Here is a 24,245-nt window from a genome sequence, read left to right on the forward strand (position 1 = left end):
AAGCAAATTCTCCTACAGGAAGACCATGGTCCCCCACACTTACCCCGTCCCAACTTCCACCATAACCCGACCTCCACCCGCCTCTTCAGTCCTGGGGAAAGACGGAGGAAACGGCTGCTGGGTGCCTTCAGGGCCTGGCACAGAAAGACACTAACAGAGGAGTCAAGTGAATTTCCCCTTTCCCAGGAGCCTAGGGGAAGGGCCTGGGCCTGTCCCACAGGTGCCTGTCGGCAGAGCCCGCCCTATCCCCTTAGGGAAAGTGCGGCAACAAGCCCCAAACCAGAAATGCAAGTCAGCCTGCCTCTGTCAACTCAGGCCTAGGCTGAGGCCAAACCAAACAAAACCAGGAGGGGAAGTGCCTCAGCAGCAGGGGTGCCTGTCCCCAGAGGCCCTACTCTGAGGGATCAGTCAGGAAGTGACCCAGAGTTGCAGGGAGCCTGGCAGTTATGTGCTTCAATGGCCTCGTCCGTTCCTTCACCGTATCTAGCCCAGGAGACACTCGGACACAAAGGCACTACTGATGGTCTCACGTTAGAGACAGGGAGTAGGGGCAGTAAGAGAATCACCTAGGAAGGTGGAGGTTTGTACAGGACTAGAACCGTCTCCTGTCCTAGTGGGCCTCTCACATGCAAGGTGGGGTCTAGAAAGAGGGAGCAGGCTGTGGAGCGTGTCCAAGGTCTACACAGAGCCAGTGCTTTGCATACAGGGCCCAGAACTCTTCGTCCTGTGCCGAGCTCCTAGGCAGGATCTGGGTGTACTGTGACCACCGTGGGCAGGCTTGGCCAGGCCAGCATTCCTGGGAGAGCTAGCTGGGGTGGCCATGGCTTGAGGATGTACTCTAGAGACGCTTACAGAAGACCTGAGGACCCCATAAGTGTGAAATGACAGGAGGGGTACAAAGAGGACAAAAGAGAGAGGTCTCAGAATAGACTGCAGGTGTGCATTGTCCTGTCAGAGAGTGTGGCGTGGGCAGAGCTGTGTGTGTGTTAGGACGACACAGGGCAGGACACACGGATGCGTTTATCCACAGGCACTGGAGAGCAGCAGGGAACAAGTCATATAGACCTCAAGGAAAAGCTAAAGGCTAGACAAGGGCTGTGCTGAGCGCTTCAGTACAAGGAGATGCAGGTCAGACATCCAATATGGAAGCTACTGTGACAGGCTGGGGTGACAAGAGTCCAGCCAGGGTACCCCGGAGACTAGCCTGGTCTGTCAGGGCATTAGGTCCCAAGCACCACAGGCGGCTGCCCCCACCCCCTGGGAGGGTCCGTACCCCTCCTAGTCTCTATCCTTCCTTCCAGCCATCATTTCTTTGGCTAGGCCGGAGCAGGGTTAATTCTGCCTTTGCCTTGCCTGCAAGCAGCCACAGGAAATGAGCCAGGACCTCTAAATGGAGCCATTGCCCAGGGCCTAATCAAATCCTCTCCCAAATGTGATCCAGAGCTTGTAGCAGGCTGAGGAAGGGTGGCATTGAAGATGCCCAAGGAGTTCTTGTTCATATGAGCCGTGGCTCTGACCTCAGACCCCCACCAGTGACTAGGGGCAGCCGTGGGCTGCTGGAGGGGACCTGCCCGGCACCACACAGATGCTGCTGCTGCTGCTGCTGGTCCCTGCTGACCCCACAGGCAACCTGGGGTTCTCATTCTGATGATTCATTGCCACCATCAGATGCCAGGCACAGCAGATGCCCTCAAAAACCACTTCCTGCTCTGGGAGTGGGGATGCTGGTGTTTGCCTGTCTCAGGGTGGGTCTCACAAAAGTCAGAATGTTCCAGAACGAGCACTGGTCAGAAGCCAGGAGACTGGGGCTGTAGTCCTCTCTCCTGCGTTTGTTAACCCTGGGGTCTCTAGTTACCTTTGTTTCTCCACCACAGTGCACTAGTTACAGTGCAGAGAAGCCACAGTGCTCCTGGAGCCAGGAAGCTGTCTAAGAGTCGGGGAGGCCCTCAGAACTCCTGCGGGGCTTTGGACTGTTGTACTGGTTTGAGCCTTCAAGGGCTTTGGGTCCATGGGCCTCCAGCTTCTGTGTCTCTGGCTCCACACCGACTTCCACAAACCTTAGACATTTGACCCACACCCAGCTCCTCTAGGATTTACACCTAGCTTAGCCCTCCACACTACTGTCTTCCAGCCCCCAATTCATCAGCCTCATCAAAGTCTGGGAGGACAATGACAAGCCCTCACAGTGGTGACAGCTTTGGATACTGAACCTGCCTCATTCTTTCCAGCTGAGGGACCTCAGGCTTAGGGTTCCTGTGCCTCTGTTTCCTCAGCTACAATACGGGATTAAGAACAACTTACTCAAGTCGCTGCTAAGAAAAATAAATGAGCTATCATGTGTCCAGAGTTCAACATTGTGTGGCCATGTAAGCAGCCATGATAGCCATGGCCACCTCCTACACTGCTGGCCTTGGCACTTGCCTGAAGGTTCCCCATGAATGGTCCATAGCCTGCTCTGCTCCATCACAGGATACCCTGCCTGTCCATCAGGATCCACTCCAGGTCCCTCACCTTAGCCCTGCACCTCCCTCAGGGACCACCACCTCCAGTCCAGAACGCCCTCTGTGTCTTCAGGCCACACCCTCTCCAGAGGCCAGAGTCCACAGGTGGCTTTTACTCAAGGCTCTCAGAAGAACTCTGCAGCCAAACACTGTCCCAGGCTCCATGGATACAACTGTGCTTTCAGGCTGGGAGGGGAGAAGAGTCATCAGCCATGTTGTCACTGAAAAAAAGCACTACATCAACACCACCAGCCACAGCAATGTAAAGGAGAGCTACATCCTGCTGTGGGAAGGAGTCCGGTGTTGGGAGGCTCCTTAGAGGAGGAGAACCAAGCAATTTATTCAAAAAGCTTCAGGAGGGCACAAAGCATGCAGCTTAGGGATAGACATGGACACCATTTTCTGGACATCCATTCCGTCCACCTGTGCCCCAGGCTGAGTGCATTCCGAGTTCATTCCCTCTCTGGGCCCCTGTGTGACGTCACCACCAGTTGCTCAGAGTCCTGTGTCCTTCTCTCATCTGGGTCTTTCACGGACACCTCACCCCGGGGCCAGGTACCACACCCTCAGGGTGTTCCCTCATCAACCCTCAGGCAAGTGTAGGCTGAACCCAGGGACAGAGGGCAAAGCAGAACATGATATACTTTCTGCTTAATCCCCAAACCTGTGCTAGAAAATAAAGCTTACTGGTTTTTTAAAGACTCTCTCCACTACCTCTGCACCCACACGTTGTTAACCCCATCCAAATGGTATGGCACTCCCAGTGGCAGCCCCGATGCCCCTGGCCATTCTCTGTGCTATGGGGGGGGCTGTCTTGTGGAAGTTAGAACTCTCATGTGACACTCTCTGAGTCCACACTCTATAGCCCTCAAGACCCTAAGAGCCTCCTTAGATCTCCACCCGAAGATCCCCGATAGAAGGCTCTAGGCTTCCATGCCAGACTCTTCCTTCACTTGTCACGATGGAGCCGTGGCTCACTCCCTATGCCCCCAGAGTAACTCAGAAAATGCTTACACAACCCAGTCATGTGCCAAACGGCAGTAAAATACAACCCTGCCTCAGGGGTGCCAGGTCTGCGGGGGAGAGACGGGGATGAAAAGCCAGGCCAACCTCTCTCCACCCCAGCCTTGCTGTGGGAGCTGAGGCAGCAGGAAAGGTAGGTGAGGCTTATGGAGGAGGAAATGGATCCCAAGATGCAGTTGGAGGCAGTGTAGACTGATGGAGAAGGTCCTGTGCTTGATGGGGCGGGGTTTGGGTGTGCTGGGGAGTCCCAGCCTCACTCTGAAAGCAGCATCCAGCTCATGGGGCCATGTCCGAGCCTACTCACCCCTCTTCCCTCAGAGTCCATGGGGCCATGTCCGAGCCTACTCACCCCTCTTCCCTCAGAGTCCATGGGGCCATGTCCGAGCCTACTCACCCCTCTTCCCTCGGAGTTCCCCTCTACTTATTTGCCTTTTGGTCTTTGGCAAGTCAGTTGACCTCTGAGTCTGCTTATTTTCAGAAGGGGCCAATGATGCTGACCCCCTAGGGTTGCTGCAAGTGAGTGAATCAGCAAAGGAGGGTCACGGTGGTAGGCACGCAGCAGCGCCCAGTGAACAATTCCCAGTCCTACGATCTCTGCACCAGCCTCCCTGATAGCTCCAGTGCTGAGCGGGCCGCTTTCGGGGACGGCTCTGGTTCCCACACATCCCCAGGCCCTGCTCTGTGGTGCCACCACCAGTGCTCTGAGAAGGCTCCAGCAGCAGTACTGCTTCCTGTCCCATGCCATTGCATTTCATTTCCTCCCAAGAGCGAGAGCGCCGCCCACCTCTCTCACCTACCTCTGAGTTTCCACGGCCCCTGAGGCAGGGAAGGGTAGGGAGAGACTGACCTGGTCCTTCACCCGTGCCCCCTCCCCCGCACAGAGACCCAGTCCCTTCAGGGCAGGGATGGGTCTTGCTGGTCTTTGGCACTGGCACCTGGCACAGGCCTTGGCATGTGGCTGGGCTCTGTAGGCATTTGCTGAGTAACTCTGAGGGTTAGGGTAGGAAGTGAGCCAGGGATCCAATCCTCATGAGCCAAAGCAGGGCCTGCCTGGACCACAAAGACAGCACAGAGGCGGCCCTGGCAAGGGAGCCTAGAGTTGCCTAGAGTCCTTCAGCCAGGGCATCTGAGGGAGCAGCCAGCTGGGGCTCACAAGAACACACAGGAGGAGGACCTGAGACAGTAGAGTTGCTAGCATGCACTCACACACACGCACATGCACACACACACACCATGCATACACGCATGCACACACGCAAACACACACACACGTGCACACACACCCTTCAAAGCCTTCTCTTTCTGTTATCCCATCATGGTCTTGCCTGCCGTCTTTGACTCCTCCTGAGTGCCCATGGGGCAGGCACGGTGCTGGGCAGTAGTGAGCGGTGCCACAGGCAGCACCTGCCCTTGCTCCAAGTGACTGGTCCAATCTGAGACAGATGTGTGTGCTGCGGGAGTGTGATTTACAATACCACATACCTAGAGACGCCCCCAAACCAACTTCTTCCCAGAGTCCACTCCCAATGAGGCTTTCCTGAACCACTCTATTCTAGGTTCATCACCCAGGAACAACAAAGCTTGCCAGCCCAAGAAGACCCCCGGGAAGGGCACAAATAACACTGTGGTCACACTGTGGTCACACTGTGGTCACACTGTGGTCACAAGGCTGGCCACTGGGACTAGGTCGGGAAGTTGGGGTCGATGCCCATCACGTGCCGAAGTCAGTGTGCCACGGTGGGGTGGAGGCAGGGCCTGGTGCACACAGTGTGCAGCATGCGGTGGTGCCCTCTGCCCACAGGTGGCACCTGCGCCAGCCCCAAACTACACCTCACTAGGCAATAGTTTAGTGAAGGGGGGGACGCACTCCGAAAGCAGAAATGAAGGGACAGAAGCTCATTGTGATGAAGAAGTGGGACAAATCGGGGTTCAAACCCCAGCTCTGTCACCTCTAAGATCAGTGCACGTGTGCAGCCTACTTGACTTCTTTCAAGGCTGGGGCTGCCTCATGTGACACACAGTGACTCAAACTCCAAGTCCCCATATCCTGGCAGGGCCTGGAGACAATCCACACACAGCACAAGACACGGGCCTGACTCGCCACAGGTGCTCACCCTGCAGTGACATCCTGAGACCTATCAGCGCCACCATCACGGACACTGTCAGCTCATACCCCAGCATTCAGTTCTGGGACAGAGCACTTAACACGTTCTGTCCTTATAGCAGCCTAGAATGGGAGTATTTGCAACTTCTTAGCTCAAGGCAGAAAACTGAGGCCTGTACCAAAGGTCTCAGAATCACAGGAAGGGGGGCAGTCTATACCCCCAGCCTTCTCCTAGGTTCAGTCAGTCCTTTGGGCTCCCTCCTCTGCTGGCGATCACTCTCTCAGGATGTCTGCCTGCTCAGGGGAGTTAGATCTTGACCAGAGGCATGGCCAGGCCTCTGTGAGGGCTGGAAGATGGAGAAGCAGATCCATCCTCTTTCCTGGACATCTGCCTTATCTGTCTGCATTGCTCCTCCACCTTCAGGGCCTGCAGCGCTGGGGGCCTTGGTGAGCAATACTGGAGGTCATTGGTAGAAGGCCTGGAGTGCACAACCCAACCCTAGACTCAGCTGCAGCCCTGCAGCTGAAGGTCACCTTGACGGGCCCTCCGGCACACACCTGCCTCAGGCCACTGAGTCCCAACAGATGCCCCATCTCTGGGAGGGGTTTGGCTGGGTCTGCTCCAAAGCCATCTTTCAGCTGTCCCCATTGTGAGACTCTCACCCTCTTAGTCTCACACAAACCAGAGCGAATCGTTCCCCTGCTACGGACCCTCTCACCCCTAGAGGTGGCTAAATCTCCTGATGCTGAAGTGCCCTGTAGGAGACAGGGTGCTCTCTCCCAGACATCACACTGACACCTCTCCTCTTCCCCAGCCAGCCCAACCTATTCACTGTTGCGCAAGCGCACACGCTCTCTACACTCCGCACCTGTGCTCGCACTGCCGCTCACGCCAAAGCACCTCATGGCATCCATCCTTCCCAAGCGCAGTCCAGGCAGCCACATGTCTGCGTCTGGCCCTTCTGACCTCTGACAGGAATCGCAATGTCCCACAGTGAGAAAGGACTGTCTTTTTGATAGGTCAAGTATCCCCACCGGGAAGGCGAATCTGAACTTCTGTATCACACTGTGTAGAAAAATCTATTCCAGATGGGTTTCAGGTCTAAATGTGTGACTTAAGACTTCAGAAGGCCCACCATATCTGTGGGTCTCATGTCTGCAGAGTTAGTCAACCACAGGTCAAAAAAATTTTTTTAATTTCATCTGTATTGAAAAATGTATAGACCTTTCTTCTCCATCATTATCCCCAGAACGATATCACACAACAATAATTCTTGTAACTGAACTCACTGATGTCCACACAGATGGGGTAACTGATGCAGTCTAGAAGTCACATTGAACTGGGTTTTATTTATTCGTATTTTTTACTTTGAATGTATACACATGTATGGCATGAGCGTGTGCATGTGTGTAGACACACATGAGTCTGGGTGAGCATTCATGTGTACAGGACCAAAGTTGACATAGGTATTGCCTCCTCAATTGCTCCCCACCTTATTTATCAAGGCAGGGTCTCTTTCTGAACTTGGAGCCCATTTAAAAAAAAAGTTAACAGATTGGACTGTATTAAAATCAAGAACCTCTTTTCTTCAAATATTCCCTGACAAGAATAAAAAGATAAGCCCCAGACTCGGAAACATATTCTCAGTACATTTAGCCAATAAGGAACACACATCCAGGATATTTTTTACGTTCTCACAAACCTGTGGGGGAGGGGGAGGAGGAAGACATGATCCAATAGGAAAGTGAGGAAGATGCCTGAACAGGCACTTTGCCAGTGGTTATCCAAATGAGCAATTAGCATATGTACAGGCCCACAACCTAATGAGTCATCAAGGAAATGTAAATTAAAAACACAATCAGATATTACCATATCTTATAGCAACAGTGCTGCTGAGCACAAGGGACAACAGGCGCTGTCATACATGGCTTGAAAGCCGGTGTACTGGCGTCACGCTTTGGGAAATTGTGATGGCATCTACCCAGCTAATTATATACAGCTCTGTGAGTCAGTTATTGCAAACTAGGTAAACCCAAGAAAGATGGATGTGCATCAAAAGACATGTTCAAGAAAGGCCTTGCAACACTTCACCGCACCCTGGAACTAGAAATGCCCAAGAACATTAGCCAAAGGTGGAAGGTAAACTGAGGCACACATCTAGAGAAGCATGCTAGATAGTAATAGAATAAACAAAATAAAATTTGAAACCACACGTTGATGAATCACCGTGAAAACGCTGGAGGGAAGAAGCCAGCGTGAAAGAACATCTATTCAAGGGCCCCATTTACACAAAGTGCGTGGCAAGCAAGCAATCCGTGAGAGAAACCAGGACCATAGAGACCGAGGGCACACTGGAACATCACCGGAACATTCCCAGTGTACTGGATGGGATGGTTTCTTTCTGGACCCGCATGGGTGTGTTCATTTGGTGAAAAGTCACCAGCTGCATTCTTGTCATCTTTCTCTAGTACACTAAACTTTGATTTAAAAGTTCACTTTAAATAAAAGAAAAGCCCTCACTGGTGTCTTCTCTGCTGGAGACAGCAGATCTTTCCACTGTGAGCGCGCCTCCTCTTATGTCTCTCTAATGCATTCCAACTATCCTGCTCCAAAAGGCTGTTGCCTGCGCCACCTCCATGACCTGTGTTAGTCCCCGCCCCCATCCTAAGCACCTAACCTATACGGCTGCGTTTTTCAACAGCCACCTATGAAACAAGACATCTGGTCCTCCGTGAGATGACCTGGGATCCACAGGCATGATTCCTCCTCATCTGAGAGGGTTGCATTTGCATCTCATTTGACCAGTGAGGTTGACAACTGCCAGAGGAACCACAGGCAGGAAAGATACATACTATGAAGTCCAGAGTCTACACCCCTGCAAGACAAACTAGACAGCCTCTGGAGACAAGGAGGAGCACGCGGCTGGGCCTGGAGGGGAATTTGTACACCGGGGCAAAATTCACATCTCCATAGGAAGAAGTGCAGAAACTTGGGCGGATTCTTGCTCCTTGGAGAGGTGTACGTATGCATGAGCAGACAGCCTCACTCCTGCAGGAAGCTTCACTGAGGCTCCAAGGCTGCACATTGACAGTGGGCCACCAACACATCCATCTCACTGTCCCTTACTTATGCAGCCTGGGTCTGAGATCACAGATTGAGCCTTTTGTGTTGACACTTCCAAGACCCAGAAAGGTCTGACAGGAAAGGACAGGGGAATGAGAGAAAAGAGAGAAGAGGAGGTAGAGAAGGGGAGGACAGGAGAGAGGCAAAGGCAGAACTGAGTTGCTGCTTTCTCTACCACACCACCTGGGAACTTGATCAGTTATAGTCTCCTGAGTGAAGTTTTCATGTCCTGACTAGACACCAGTTACCATCCATGGCAGCTTCTACTCTATGGTCCTTCCCTAACCTCCTCCAGTCTTGTCTCAAAGTTCCTGCCAGCCATTTGGCCCTCAGAGGCTCTGCACAGACCTTTCTCTGTCCCCTTTCATGACTCCTCACCCTCTGCCACCTGTCTCTAGGTTCTGCTATCAGACCAAGGCTAACCTACCAACAAGTGACCAGGCAGATGGTGAATGCTCCGTCCAATCTCCTGTAACTCACCACACAGCCCATTTCCCTAAGTTGGGGGCCTGGGTAGTTCTCTGACAGCGGCTTTGGCCACCATGCCCAGAAGGGAGAAACCCTGGGCCATCTGGGGTAGCGGGTACCCTGGCAGCTCTCTGCACATCTACTGTGATGACCCAGATACCATCAGAGGGAAGAAGGGGCACCAGGGACTTTCTCTCCATTCCTCAGTGCCTGACCCTCTGATTTCCCAAGTGGCTGGTGGTGCATTCCCCCTCCACCCCACTCTGCAGCGGGAGGGGGGCAGATGGGCATCAGCTCCCTGGGACTAAGGCCAGCTGGCCTGCTGTGAGTGGTTCCAGCCTCTCTGGACTTAGGGGGCTGAACCATAAGCAGCCTTGTTTATCCCTGGGAGGAATGATGGTTTTCCCTGAGCAGTGACATCTTGGAAACAGACAGGCTCCACAAACAACAACAAACCTCCCAGCCAGGACCGGGGCTGCAGCTTGCACGAGAAGACTCTACCCAGAGGCGCCTGAGTAAGACACAGTGAGGTCAGAGGCTGCTTCTAAACTGAGCCTTGTCTTGACCCTGATTCTTGGACCTAGGTCTACAGAGAACCAGAGAATCCAGTGGCCGGAACATGCCTACCAATATCAGATCCAGTCCCTGGTTGCTCCAAGGGGGAACCTGAGCTACAAAAACAGGTAAATCTGCCTAAGAGTCACTGAGCAGGTAGATATGAAAAACAGCTGCATCTCCTGAACTTTCTCTACCACACACACTGCTTTTCTAGAGATTATCAAGCTCAATCAGTAAGCCCAAGAGTCCAAAAGGAGTGTGTCACAGGGAAGTCTAAAAGAGAGAGACAGAGAGAGAGCTCCAAGATGGAGCTCATTACCTGAGATGCGATGTACTGGGGAGACACCAGAGTCCTGAGTTCCATGTCACCTCAGGTGAGCATGTCCCCCTCCCCAGCTGTGCCTCTTCTGAGAGAGCCAGGCAGACCCCTGGCAGAGAACTAGTCTTCAAGAGCTAGCCCAAGCAAGGACCAGTCCAAAGTGCTCCAGGAGACTGAGACTTGCACCCCTACAGTCTGTGCAAAGGGCAGTGCATGGATGTTGCAGTGGGTTCATCCAGGCTGTGCCCTCTACCATCAAGGGCCAGACTGTGGTCCAGCATAGTATGACCCCTGAATAGGCTCTTTCTATGGCTTCAGGCTTAAGTCAAATTTCTCCCTGCCTTCCTTCCAACCAGACCCAGCTTCAACTCCTTGACCCTCCTATATCACACTGATGTGTAGAGACTACAGCTCCTCCTAAGGAGTTCCTAGCCAGGTCCTCTCTGGCAGTGCCCACTGTCTTGCCAGTCACAGAGATAGGATGGACAGTCTGAATTGACTTGGACATCAGAGCATGACCTTCAGGCAAAAACAAACAAACAAAACAAAACAAAAAATCCTAGCTCAACAGGGCATCTCAACACCCCTCTCCAACCACGCCCTGAGAGAATGCTGGGCTCGTGGGTAACTAAGGGATGAATAAAACCCACATCCTGCATAAATAGGACACAAGCAGACGCCAGGGATGCCACCACCAGCAGACAGATGTATTAACTCCAGGTATGGAAGTTGGGTGAGATTAAGATCTAGAGAATAGAAAAGAGGGGCTTGCTTGGCCCTGAACAAAAACCAGGAAGAAAGGCAGGCAAGCTGGGAAGTGCGGCACTTGCACTGATAACTAGGACCTACAATCAAGAGCCTAATGCACCACCCTGGCTCAGAGCCCTGAGACTTCCCGACAGGTCGCCACTGTCTCAACGGCCTCCAGCCTCACTATGCCCGTTTCTCGGATGCCAGGCTGGGTCTGAGTGTGCTTGGCTCCCTAGAGGCTCCCCGCCCTGGGCTAAGCTAAGCCACATGCTAGAGCTGAGGAAGCAGGGAGGTGGCCCTTGGCTGGGCACAGAGGACTCAGAGGGCCTGGGTGGAAACTTGGACTCTGGCTGAGATCCTGCCAGCGCCACAGGAGCAAGTTGCTGCAACTCTTGCACTGGTGGTATGCAACCACTCCAGACACCCTAACAGGAAGCAAAGTGCCCACAGTACAAAGCCAGAGACCATCTGGATGGGAAACAGTTCTCCAGGGTTGCTGAGGGGCCTGATGGCTATGCATTAAGTCAGGAGTCTTGAGCAATAATGCCACTCAAGAGGGACCCTGCAGCTTGGGGCTGGGTAGTGGTTTCCCAGGCGTCCTGACCTGCACTCACTGTCTGGGAGACAGAGGTCCTTCGACCTGGTGTGTCTCAGTCATAGACCTGCTACTTGAACTTAGCCAAGGTTTTTCCCCTCTCTGGGCTCAGGGTCCCATTCTAGCCCAAGACTTAGGGTTCTTTTGGGACAAGAATAAAGATATGGACTCTCCAAGTTGAGAACAGAATTGGTCTCTGCTACTCACCTACAGGAGCTGGCTCTGAGAGCCAGTGGGTCTCAGCTGGAGCCAAGGAAGCAGGTGCAGGCTCTTCGCTTGGCAGAGTAGGGAGGTGGCTGTGAGCTCATGGGGCACACAGCGAGCCTGCTTGTGTTTCCAAAGGCAGACCTCAGAGACTAGCATTCATTCCCCAAGACAGGCTGAGGAGTCCACCTCCTCCCCGGACAGAGAATCTACATAAGAACTGATCCCAGAGCCTCCTGGTGTGTGGCCAGCATCCCTGACACAATAGCCAACCCTGCTGGCTAAGCGCTCCTTCCCCGTGCACTGTCCCAACTGGTCACCAAGCATTCCTTGTCTCTCCAAGAAAGAAAGGCTAGCTGGCTAGCGTGGAAAAGGAGAAACAGCACGCAGTAGAAACCTGCCCCCTACCCCTGTGGGGCTACCCCCCCCCCCAGACAGACAGACAGACACACACACACCAGAACAGAATAGAGCCTGTTTGGCTGCAAGATGTCTCTCAATGGCTGCCCTGGGGAAGAAACAATAGAAACAGGGATATGGGGTGTCTCGAACAAGACTGCCCACCACCACTGCACACACACCTTTGTTATCAAGGCACCTACCCAGCACACTCCGACAAGGACCCAGGCAACTCCTAGCTGCTGCTGCCGGCCACCCGCCCGGGTCTCCACCCGGCTCCTCCCGAGGGCGGGCGGGCGGGCGGGCAGCCGGCCGGCGGCGTGTCAAGCGGCTGCCTTCCCCAGACAGAGCTCCTTTGTGTCAGTAGAGCTATTTATGGACTTACCCAAGTTCCCCAGGGGAGCGGTACCTGCTGGGAAAAGCAGAACCAAATGACCAGGTTCCACCTCCCACATGGAGGTAGCGCTTTTTTCTTTCTCTTTTTTTTTCAAAATCCTTGCATCACCCGTCCCTCCTCCTCTTCCTCCTCCTACTTGTCCTCCTCCTCTTCCTCCTCCTCCTTCTGCAAGCGCCCTTCCCAAACACATACCCGGTTCAGCAAGCCACCGCCACTCAAAAGAGAGGCTTGGCTCTCTTGCTTCCATCAACTAGAAAAGTCTGTGATTTTCCTAAACCACTTTCCCCTAAGGATGTCTGAAAAAAGAGTCCTCCGCGAGCCAATCCTTTAGCAGAAAGTGTGCGCTAGTTGTAATCTGGCTTGTTCTCAATTAAAATTGCCATCCCCAAGTCCCTTGCCACCCACCCATTCCCCAGGTCCCCAGCTGGTCCCCAAAAGTACTGCTCTGGAGGGAGGGGTGCCCATCCTTCCCAGCAGCACCCATGACTCTGGGATCCTCAGTGGATTCCACACTGAGCCACACACACATCCTGACGTCTCCCAGGGTTGGAGCAGTGAAAAGCTGAGACTGCCACTCCCTAGGAAGACCCAGCCAATCATCAAGGCTCCCCTGTCACACACCCCACCCCTATGCTGCTCTGTCCCAGGGGACAGCTGCAGTTGAACTCAGGGTCTTCCAGCCACCACAGCTGACTGAGAACGAAGCTGCCTCAGGGTCAGGGAGTAGTGGCCTCAGTCTTTCTGGCATCTTTGTCCAGCTGTGCTGGACACATGTTTGTATTGGACACCCGGTGCATGAAACTCTGAGAAATCTGAGACAGACAGAGGACTTAAGCTTCCTTCCCACAGTGTAATGGTCAAGAAGTGCCCATTACAGCAACCAAGAGAGGAGACAATGTGATCTCAACAAGAGACAAAGTTGGCCAATTCTAGTTCCAGTCCAGGTCAGTTAGGTTTCCCTGAGTAAGTCCCTGCCTCTTTCTGAGCCTTGGTTCCCTCATCTGTAGAATGGGGCTGAAAGCTGCCCATCTTCAGAGTCCAGAGTGTTCCAAGAGCTGACTCTAGGTTCCACTCTTCTGAACACAGACTCTGTGCCCAAGCCCTGTGCTTGGAGCATTGCCTGCATTTGGTCATTTAACCGTCACCTGCATCTGGGATGGTAGGGTCTCTTACACTCCTCACACAGGGAGAACCCTGCTTCAGAGCTGATCCACTGTGACAATGGGGACCAGGCTTGAAGACACTGAGTTACCTTCTCTTCACCACAGTGCTTCCCCACAACTGCAAGTAACAGCTATGTCCTCACCGAGCTGGACCCTGAAGCCCGGCTGTGCTCTTGTGTGAACAGTGTTCCCAGAGGAAGGCTGACAGCCCAGTCCATGCTGCTCCCGTTTTAGCAAGAAAGCTCCTAAGGTGGCAGCCCACAAAGAACTGGGCAGAGGAGCCCTGCCCTCCTGGCTTCTAGGCACAAGAACAAAGCACAGTATGGTATCTTGACCTCTTCCTCTCCCTGAAGGTACCTCTGATTGTGACCCTGCCCACCCATCTGTAAGCATGTGGTTACGAGAGGGTCCTTAGCAGGGTTGATGAGGCACAACACCCTTGTGGGGACCGCTTACTTAAAAGCTGTACTCAGCACTCATCTTATGCGGAATAAAAGGAGCCAAGGCCATTCTTACAGACAGCGTAGGCTGGGCGTCCAATGCATGAGATGGATGGCAGCCATCAGATGAATGAGGCCATAATTAGACATCATGCTACAAGGGACAAAACCGCTCTGCCAACCCAGGACACCAGGGCCAGGACTCATTCATTGGTGTGCTGAACTGCGGCATACAGAGGAAGGACTGGAGTCTTTAGGAGCCAGCCAAGACAGAGTGGGGAGTAGCTAGAACCTGGGGAGCCCAAGGAAGCCACTGCCTCTCTACTACCCCAACACCAACAGCAAAGCCAACGCCCTTCTCAAAGTATGGCCTACTACAGGACCAGGGAGTCACCTCAGCCAAGCTACTTTTTCTGGAGAGCCAGCCTTTAGGGACCCTTCACCACCACTTTCCCACTTACAGCCAGTGAAAGGAGATGACAGAGAGGGTGACTTCCCAAGGAAACAGGGCATCTCCGAGGCTGGAATAGGACCAGGGTCTCTGACTGCCCAGTGCTCCGTCCACTGCGCCCAGTGCTCACAGGCCTAACATCAGTCACGGCTCTGCTCACGGTGGGAGGAACGGACACAGGGAGCAGCGACATTTAGGTGCTCCATGGGCACGGGTCAGTGTCTAGACACTCATGGCCCAGCCCATTTGCTGATCCATATATTTCATATAACAAATATTCGTTGACATTCTGTGTCAGCACTGTCACTGGTGTGAGCCCCTCTGATTGACTCATTAAATCCTCAGGATCTTCTCGGATATGATTTCTAATAACCCCGTTTCACAGATGAATAAGAGGAACTCAGAAGTCTACCAAGGGGACCTGATAGCAGGAACAGAGCAATGATCAAGCCCAGCTCACTCTTCCACCACATCCCACAGGCACATTCAGAGCCTGAGGACAGCCGCATTCACAAGTACAGAGGGAAGCAAAGGCAGCAGCTCCCAGGGGGAGAACCAGGGAGGCTCAGCAAGGGCCCACCTCCCACTTATGAAAGGCAGGGCCTAAGCTCCAGAAAGGCCCTTAGGGAAATACGGCAGGGTCTGGCAGGACCCTGAGGATATAGAGCACTGCCACTCACAGGCCGCCCCCACCGTCACAAGGCTGTGTACACCTTCCCTTCCGGCCCTCTGTGCTATGCCCAGCTTACTCAGCTGTGTTCCCAAGAGCCAGGTAAAGACAGAAACCCTCGATCCTTCAGATTCCACCTGGGGGAGAAGGATTTCCATAATGACATTTGAACATGCCCACGCCAAGTGCGGCTCGGTGTGTGCTGGCCCACTTAGGGAGTTCTGAGCTGTAACTCACTGGGGCTCATGGTTGGGGGTCTACTGACTCGGTGCAGAAAGGCCCTTTCTACCATGGGGTCAGCCAAGAAACTTTAACGCATCGTTTCAAGTCCTGCAGAGACCCTGCTCTGTTCCAGGGCCTGTAACAGGAGCCTGGGCACACACGCTCTGTCTTCTTCCACGCTTGTGCTGTGGCGTGCGCCCTCCAAACACGGCATGTGCTACCAGGAAGAGCAAGTACCTGCTCTGTAAGCAGTAGGAGAGGATGTGACCTGCCCTGCTGTTAGGGCCCTGGAGGCAAGCACACGGCAGGCCAGCCCCTGCCTGGAGCACCAGTGCTCATAGTTGTCACACCCACAGCTCAGGACTACATGGAACAGGTTGTCTCTGTGCCTGCTCCTTGGGAGGGCTGGTGTCAACAGGAAGTTCATTGTGATCCTATCTGTTGAGGGGTAATGGGAGGGTCTAACAGTAGCCAGAGTGGGCTGACAGCTGGCCATCACTAGCACTTATGGACAGCAGGCTGTGAAGCAGCTTGCACTTCTGATGGGTCCAGACAGTAAGGCACAAAAAGCGACAAGGTATGAACTGAAGCTCCCTGAGAGAGAGACCCTTACTTTTGTTACAGATTCGGCAAGGCTGACAACCAACAGAACCTCCATAGGTGTGGAGATTTGGAATGCTGAAGCTCCTCCCCTTAACAGCCATCCATTGTCCCCTTCTATCAGGTGAAGCCTCTCAGAATCAACAGATTACTGGCTCCCACCAACCCCAAGGATAGGGGCACCCACAACTGAGACATACGGCAGGGACTTCCCCGCTGTACAATAACCTACCTACCTCACAATTCTACCCATCAATTTGAAAAGAGCATTGATCAATGACTTTCTCTGTTCTTTTATTGGAGGAAACAACAACAATAAAACCTCATTAAACTGTAGTTGGGGCAATCTAAATCTGCTTTCTGAGACCCTGGTCATTCACACGCGGCTCCAGAATCAACTATCTCGTACTCCTTGGGATTTGAAAGCTGATTTTGCCTTGAGTCTGGGAGGAGTGGTTCTGAGGCCCAGGCCCCCAACTGCATATGATGCCTCCATCTGATGCCTCCTCAATGTCTGCTTTACCATCCGTCCTTCCTCAACATCCTGGAGCAGCATACCAGATTCTGCCCTACTCACAATGACACCACTCCCAGCCACAAACAAGCCCATAGGCTGTAAGTAGGAAGCCAAAGGCCACCCCCAGAGCCACCCCCAGAGAGCTGCCAGCAGCCCTGCACACTGCCACATCCTGCCTGGACTCGCTTTGCTGTCACACACACCGTGCTAGCCTGACCTTGGGTCGCTGTCCCTGGCTCCACCCGAACTGTCCACATGCTGGCCCAAGAGTTCAAAATTTTGGGAGTAATCCTTGACCCACTATGCTTCTTCCAGCTCAGGGGCTGGATTGTGTCCTGACAGCCTGAGTTCCTGGGAAGTGTACACTGCAGGCTGAACTATGGGCCCAGGCCTGTGATGGTGACTGCCAGGAGTAGGTCATTCCTGCACTCTCCCGGGCCTGCACTCTGCTTGAACAGTTGGGCTTGAGCTCAGGCCATCAAAGCAGAATGTCAGCAGAGGAGACTGCAGTGACACCGTAACTTTGCTGCCCCATCTCTGAGCCTCAGTGGTCCCGTCTCCTAGATGAGAGCACTGGGCTTGATCTAGATCAGTCCCCTCAACACTTAGTCTGTAGAAAGGCACAGGGACCTAAGCTATCACAGGCTTGCAATGTGGTAAGTAGTGAAATGACAGGGTTTGAAAACTCCCACAACCACCTTCCATTGCCACAGCACGGGCTCAAAGGACACATCCAACTGAATGGAGTCCAGGGCAGGTCAGTAGTGACAAATCACACCCACTGAGCATTCTGCAAAGGGCCCTGCCTCCTCTGGTTAGAGGTTCTGGTTAGAGCCTTGCTCTGTGAGAACTCACCACCTGGGATTCACACTACCTTCTACAGTGGGTCTGGTAATGGTCACTGAAGCTCTCCCTTCACCACTGTGGCCTGGGCTCAGTCAGTGTATGACCAACATTGAGCGATATGCCTGAGGCAGTCTTTGGAGCTTTAGCCTGCTCCCAAGCCCCTCCACCCACCAATCATCAAAGCATGCAGGTCTCACCTCCTATCCATCTGAGACAGCGCCTCCACTCTGGTCTAAGCCACCATCATCTCTCCTTAGCAGTGTGGAAGGGCAATAGCTCCAAGAAGTTCCCTGTTCCCTCCTCGGGAGGCCACTGTGAGCTCTCTACCACACAAACCCAGCCCCTGCAGCTGCCTCTGCCCTTGGAACCGAGTTCAAAGTCCTTGTCACAGGGCTGTGGGGTGGCACCATGGCCTCACCCCAACCCTCCTCCAGCTTTATCTAATGCCCCCTTCTTCCTCCTCACTCCTGCACCAACTCTGGCCTGTTTTAAGGTCCTCATCTAGAATAAGTCTTCTCATACCCCAAGCCCCTGCCCCCTCTCCTAACATCATTGACCAGGCCAGCCAGACACTCCTGCAGGGCCCTCTGTCCCGACCAAAGCTGATCCCTCGTATGCTGCTCAGAATTGGCTGCCGTCTGTGTCCCCCAACTGTCCTCGCACCACACGGGACTGACAGCCTGAGGATGGCCGAGAGTCTGCCTGACCAGCTTCCATTCACCTTTCTCTGCCGTCAGAGGGCCTCCACCCCCGCCTTCCTTCATACTCAACTCCGGTGAGTCGCATGACTCCAGAGATGGGCCTGTGACCCAGGCCTCAGCCAGTCCGTTCAACCTCCCGACATTCTTCAGTGACTGGATGAGCATATAATCCTCCATGTAATGGGACTTGGGCCCATTACAATTGCTGAAATGAGGGAGTCAAACCATAAGTTCATAACCTGGCTCTCCTGGGAACTACCACCACCACTGAGGCAGTAAGCCAACAACACATAAGCAGGTAGAATCAAGCAATGGAGGCAGTGAAACTGGCTGTTGGTGACGCTGGTCAAGGTCCTGAATCCAACCACCTGTACAAAAAAGCTACTCTCCATATCTGCAAACTGTAGCTCACTGGAGTGGGTTTGGGTCACTTGCAGCAGGTGAATTCCTGACTGACATGTCACTGGTCCTTAGCATATGAGGCACTCTGAAAATGTTTGGTTATTTGTGCAGTCACTCAACAAACATTCAGCAGCAAGAAAGGGACCAGATTTGTTCAATTGAAAGAGTCATCTTGGGTGTCAAAAGGTGCAGGAGTCCACAGTGGGAGATTTGCTGGAAGACCAGAGCCCCAGGGACAGAGCTGGTGTGTAAGAACAGAGGCTGACACAAAAAGAATGGATGGTCCTAACTCTAAATTCACCGGAGAACCTTTGATAGATGTGTGCCTCTCTCTCTGGGCCTCAGTATCCCTCAGGAACTCAGTCCATCTTTCTGGGCTCCCAAGTGTTTCCTTTGCAGAGTCAGCACTTCACAGTCTTGGTTCTGGGGATTGGACTTGACGGACAGGGATCAGAGTATGGTAACCTCCATGTCTCTTTGTTTCTCCCCATCTTCTGTCCCCCTCCCTGTCTCTGGCCCCCTTTCTCTCTACCATATCCTCCCCACTGTGATGGACTGGACCCCTTGAAATTGTGAGCAAAACAAATCTTTGGTCCCTTAAATTGTTTCTCTCAGGTATCTGAGCAGCAACAAAAATCCTAGCCCAGTGGCATTCTGTGGTGTAGGTACAGCACAGTTACCTTAACCTTTCACCCAATGAAGGGCATCTGAGCTGGTCCCAAGTTTGGGTTACTATCAATAAAACTTCTTTGAGTGAACAAAAATGTAATAAAGTGGGAATAAAAGCAAGAGCATTGGGCAGATTACATATTACGGCAGAAGGAAGGCACACTGCGTACTTGGAATCATTATTATTAATTATTGTTTGCAGCAGAGATTTTGGGAAGTAGAAATTGAACATGGAACACAATTCCAAAGACATTTAATATAAATGTCTTTGAGCTGAGGGAGAAGATGGGTATCTAAACTGAAATGACTTAGGGAATTAATATGAAGAACCATTGTCAAGAGAACTAGCGAGTGGATTCTGGGGACATTTCTCAATTCCAAAGATGGAGAAGAGAAATCCTGGTTGTTTTCATGAGAGTATTTGAGAAAGCATGTCAACAGTGCTCTTTGTGCAATAGTAAAGACACAAGAGCAAGGAGCACATTCTTAGAAAAAAGGACTACGTTGATCTAGAGTCCTTTATTCAAGCAAGCTCTGACTCTAGCATAGGACCAAACATTTCCAGACATAAAAGAAGCAAGAAAGTGGAATACCCATAGAAGCTTCTAGTAAAATGCTTCAAGGAAGCTCTCTGCACAGTGACTGAAAGCTTGGAAGTCAAGGATTAGAAAGTGTCAAGGATGCTTGGAGATTTCCTGATTGATGGCATAATCAAGAGTTAGAGGGGACTTAAAACTCAATAGAAGTAGTGTTTTAAAACAGTGACAATCAGAAGCTATGGCTGCAAACAACTTCAACAGCATCTAGGAACTACAGAGAAAATCAAAGGGAGCTACGCCCTGGCTGACAGGCTTAGGGAGGGTTGGAGAAGGAGAGGACACATTCTTACAGGACTGGTGTGGTGCCTGGTGCAGAAGTAGGAGAATGAAAGCAGTGAGACAAAAATATTAGCCAATTAAAGTCAAGGTGTGGAATGTCAAAGGGAAGGCTACTATACAAATATCCTTATTATATAAAGATCTCTTTGTGAATGAACAATTCAACTTTAAACAGCTCAACGGGGGGGGGGGGGGGGAAGATGGACAAAAGACTTGAAGAGACTACAGCCCAATGAGAGATTAAGTGACCGAAGGGCGTGTAAATACTTGCCCAAGGACTCCAGCAGTCAGAGGGAGCCTATTATTTTTATTTTTTAATGGAACCATAGGGGCTGAAGAGATGGCTCTGGAGTTCAGAGCGCTTGTTGCGATTACAGAGGAGTCGCTTTTGTTTCCTAGTCCCTACATGGCAGCTCACAGCCACCCGTAACTCTAGTCCCAAAGGACCCGACATCCTCTTCTGCCCTCTGCAAACACAGGGCATGCATGTAGGTGCATATTCATATACCTAAGCAACACACACATAAAATAAATAAATCTAAAAACAATTTTTAATGTAACAATATATAATGCCACTGAAGGTACGGGGAAATAGTAGTTCTCTTCCTAAGATGTCTGCTTCCTGGGAAGTAGGACTTCCAGTATTAAAAATGAGATATCTTACACTGGAATGTACCTAGTGTGCATAGGCCCTTAACACTGAGAGAGAGATAGATAGAGAGAGAGAGAGAGAGAGAGAGAGAGAGAGAGAGAGAGAAAGAGAAAGAGAGAAAGAGACAGATAGACAGACAGAGACAGAGACAAAGACAGAGACAGAGACTGTAACTGAGGCCATACAAGACGAGCTGTTCCAACTAAGACAGCATTAGAAATGGGCACGGCCACCATGAAAAGTGACCCAGCTACTGGAGCAAGAACTCAGCATACAGACACACACCCATTGACCCAGAAATCCTACTGCCCCAAATTAATTCCAACAAAATCTTTGTCAATAAATATTTATTGAGAGTCAAACAATATACTAAGGCATGAAATGGGTCCTGGAGGATTCCAAGATTTATTCCTAAGGATTTTATCACAGGGTTTTGTAGCCAGTACAGACTCAAAATGACCCGAGCACCTAACTCTCAAAGATGGTTCAAATATTTCAGGTTTCACCTACAAAATGAAAAATTCTAAAAGTGGTGTTGTAGAACATCAAGTATTAGCAAGAAAAGTGGCTACGCTACACTGTTAAATGGGAAAAAGCAGATTTAAAAACTGTACCCGGAAGTAACCCTAACTTTCAAACAAGAAACTTGTGTGGGAAACAGAATGTTAATAACAGTTGACAGTGGGCACAACAAAGGGTGATCCTTGTTTTTTCCTGGTTCATCTGTATTAAATGTCTTCTCCACAAAAAACATCAATCACAGGAATTACAATTCTTCACGACAACAAAATCAACTGCACCAAATAATAACCTTGCTATTCTGCTGTGGTAGAGGGTCATGGAGAGTCCATCACTACTAATCTTCTCCATGTTTGCTTTTCTTACTGGGAACCTGCTTCTTGTCAGGTGCTGTAAGGGATGTCCTGCATGCCCTCCCATCACCACAGGACAGAGTGGATGCAGGCTACGCAGGATCTTGCCTCATTTTGCAGTCCTACAGGTCCCTCAGCTGCCCTGACTGTCCCTGGAAGGGCAGAGAAGGTGCGAGGGCCGTGAGGCTCTCTCTCCTCCAGGCTGTCTGTCTGAAGACGGTGCAGGAAGTGACAAGAGGGGACAGTAAGGAAGGGACACACACCAATGAGGGGACGGCAAGGCGCTCAGGGCCAGCCAGCTGAGGTCAGGGACCAGGGCGTACCAGCCAAGGGACTCCTCGCCTGGCAGGCAGCGCTCAGGAAGGCAGACCGCATCCGGTCCCAGGAGCTCCCAGGCCCGGAGCACCCAAGGCCGCAAGAGAGGCCTCTGGAGACCTGAAGTGGCCCTGTGAAAGAGCAGGAAGGAAACGAGCCACTTTCTGGAACCTTGTCCCAGACCTGATGACTGCAGAGCAGTCCTTTTTCAGCTCCAGGCCTCCAGGACCTTCCTAGATCCAAATTCTGTGAACCTGTAGGATGTCCTCACAGAGGGCCTGACAGGAAGAGGAAGGGGCGAGGCATCCCCACCCAGCTCCCCAGGAGCCCCCTCCTCTTCCCCTCAGTAACTGCTATTTTTAGAACAGGCCACAGGAAGCAGAGTGTCTCCGTCAGCCACTCCCCTCAATCCCCGTACTCCACAAGGCCCAGCTCCAGGTAAAACACAGCAGCCCATTCATTCCCTTCCAGCCAGAACGTGCCCAGAATTTGTGGACATGCCTGCTGACCTGATAATGCCCCATGCTGTCGTCAGCCCGTCACCGTGAGGGCTCGTTACTCAGTTTCCATCGTATCCCAGGTTGGGGGCTTCCTAATGAGAGCGTAGCTGCTCAGTGAGAAGAGCACTGCTTTCTAAGACCATCTGTACCCCTCTGGCAGACCTTCAAGCCACCAACTCATAGCCTCTATCCTGGTCCTGTTCCCTACAAACCGGCTCCTTAAACTGTTGATCTCCCTGGGGGACAAGGGAGGCTTTCAGCTCCACATTCTACAGTTTGACCAAACTCTCAGTTACTCAGTGTACATACTATAGTCTCCACTTTAAGATACATGTGTTGGATTATATTCCCAAAGACTTCTGGGAGTTGAATGTGAGTCTCAGAATGCATTTTCCCATAGGCGATTGCCATAAGTGGCGGTCCACCTCCTAGGCTATCGTAGACAACCCTTAATGTCCCAACCAGGCAGACCACTAGAATACTGCTTCCTTGCAATAATGGCAATAAGAGCCCTCTATAGAAAATGTGTCTTGGGTTGCCTTGTCTGAATGGCCGATATTAACTGCAGTGGAAAGACGCGTGTGAAAAGGTATGCGGAAGGCACCGGAAACTGAGAGGGGCAGACTGATCACCAGCAGCTCTCCCGGAAAGGGAACATGAGGCTCACGGCAGGAGGGCTGGCTGAAGGCATGTGCACACACAGACACATGTGAGGGCCAGCCAGAGTCCGGGGAATGCTGAGCACGGTGAAGGACAGAGAGGAAACTGGTTGGGAGACAAAGGGAACTGCCATCCAGGGCGGCCTGGCAGAGGAACCTTGGGATGGAGAGGAAGCAGGCAAGGCCTTCTCACAGAGGTGTCTGTAATTAGAACCTCTCCTGGTACGAGCTGTATAGCACTGTCTGTGCCATGAGGGAGTGAAGACTATGGACCATGCCCATAGCTCGCATATCACCACACCCATGCTCTCCTAGTTCAAGGCCATGCCTGAGATAGCTGCCTTCCTTCTTCCTTTAACCTGTTCCCAGAGTCCTGAGGTGCTGACTACTGCCCATCCTTCCCTCTGTAAACTTAGTGTCACAGGAACAGTGACTGTGATAAGGAAACTGAATTGGTTCCTGCTTTTTTGAAGGGCCTAACTACTCTACGACAGTCATTATGGTGAGTCTGCATTCTGGTGGACCTTGGAGATCACCTGTATTCAGCTTCCTCGGTTTTTTTGTTTTGTTTTGTTTTGTTTCCGTAAGTAAGGAAACTGCTGATCGGAGATATAAAGTGATTTGTCCAAGGTCACACAGTAGGTACTAGATAAGTCGTTATTCAGGTCCAGGACGTCTGAATCCTACTTTGGTTTTTTTCCCAGAAGCAGTTCTGATCAAGCTTTCTTTCCTCTGGGGATGCCTGTGTGAGCATGGGGATAGGGTTTAACCCTCCTCTCTGATGCAAACCGGTCAGCTTGCCTCATGGACGCAGTGGGGATGTGGGCTGCGGGTATCTGCTAAGCTGTGGGGCTGGAACACGAACCCGAGCCAGAGCCTCAGCTCTGGCCACAGGGCCCTAACTCTGGTTGGCTCGTGACCCTGCGCACAGAGGTCACTTCCCTGAGTGCCCTCGTCTCCATTCTAGAATAGAAGGAGGGTCCCACTGAACAGCTAAACTCAGTTCTCTGCCATCTAATGAGCATCTCCTAGGAACCAGCCAACAACAGAAGATGAACTAAGCTATGGCCTCCATTGCTCCCAAGGAGCTTGCAGGCTTGCAAGTGAGGCAGAGCTAGCACACCACACCATACTAAGGGTGAACACACTCCTCTGGCTAGCACAGCATGGGCGGGAGATGGCCTCCGAGGCATACGTCTTAAAAGAGATGCTAAGCCATGATTGTCTCCCGGGGACTGCAGCCATC

General features: G+C 52.1%; 1 protein-coding gene across 12 annotated transcripts in view; it reads right to left on the reverse strand.

Moving 5' to 3' along the window:
* Rgs3 (regulator of G protein signaling 3) overlaps nt 1-24,245 on the reverse strand; it is a 137,225-nt gene that overhangs the window by 17,172 nt on the left and 95,808 nt on the right. Inside the window, exon 1 of one of the 12 annotated variants that reach the window (XM_040757365.1) lies at nt 17,549-17,685. The exons of 7 other annotated variants lie outside the window; for them this stretch is intronic. The gene's annotated coding sequence lies outside the window, so the exon portion shown is untranslated. Of the gene's footprint in view, nt 1-43; nt 68-11,649; nt 11,824-12,248; nt 12,367-12,430; nt 12,554-17,548; nt 17,686-24,245 lie in introns of those variants that run through there. 4 more of the 12 variants (XM_040757366.1, XM_040757369.1, XM_040757368.1 and 1 more) reach the window with 4 other exon arrangements.

This window comes from Mesocricetus auratus, unplaced genomic scaffold, assembly GCF_017639785.1.
Source record: "Mesocricetus auratus isolate SY011 unplaced genomic scaffold, BCM_Maur_2.0 Super-Scaffold_100014, whole genome shotgun sequence".
NCBI classification, from domain to species: Eukaryota; Metazoa; Chordata; class Mammalia; order Rodentia; family Cricetidae; genus Mesocricetus; species Mesocricetus auratus.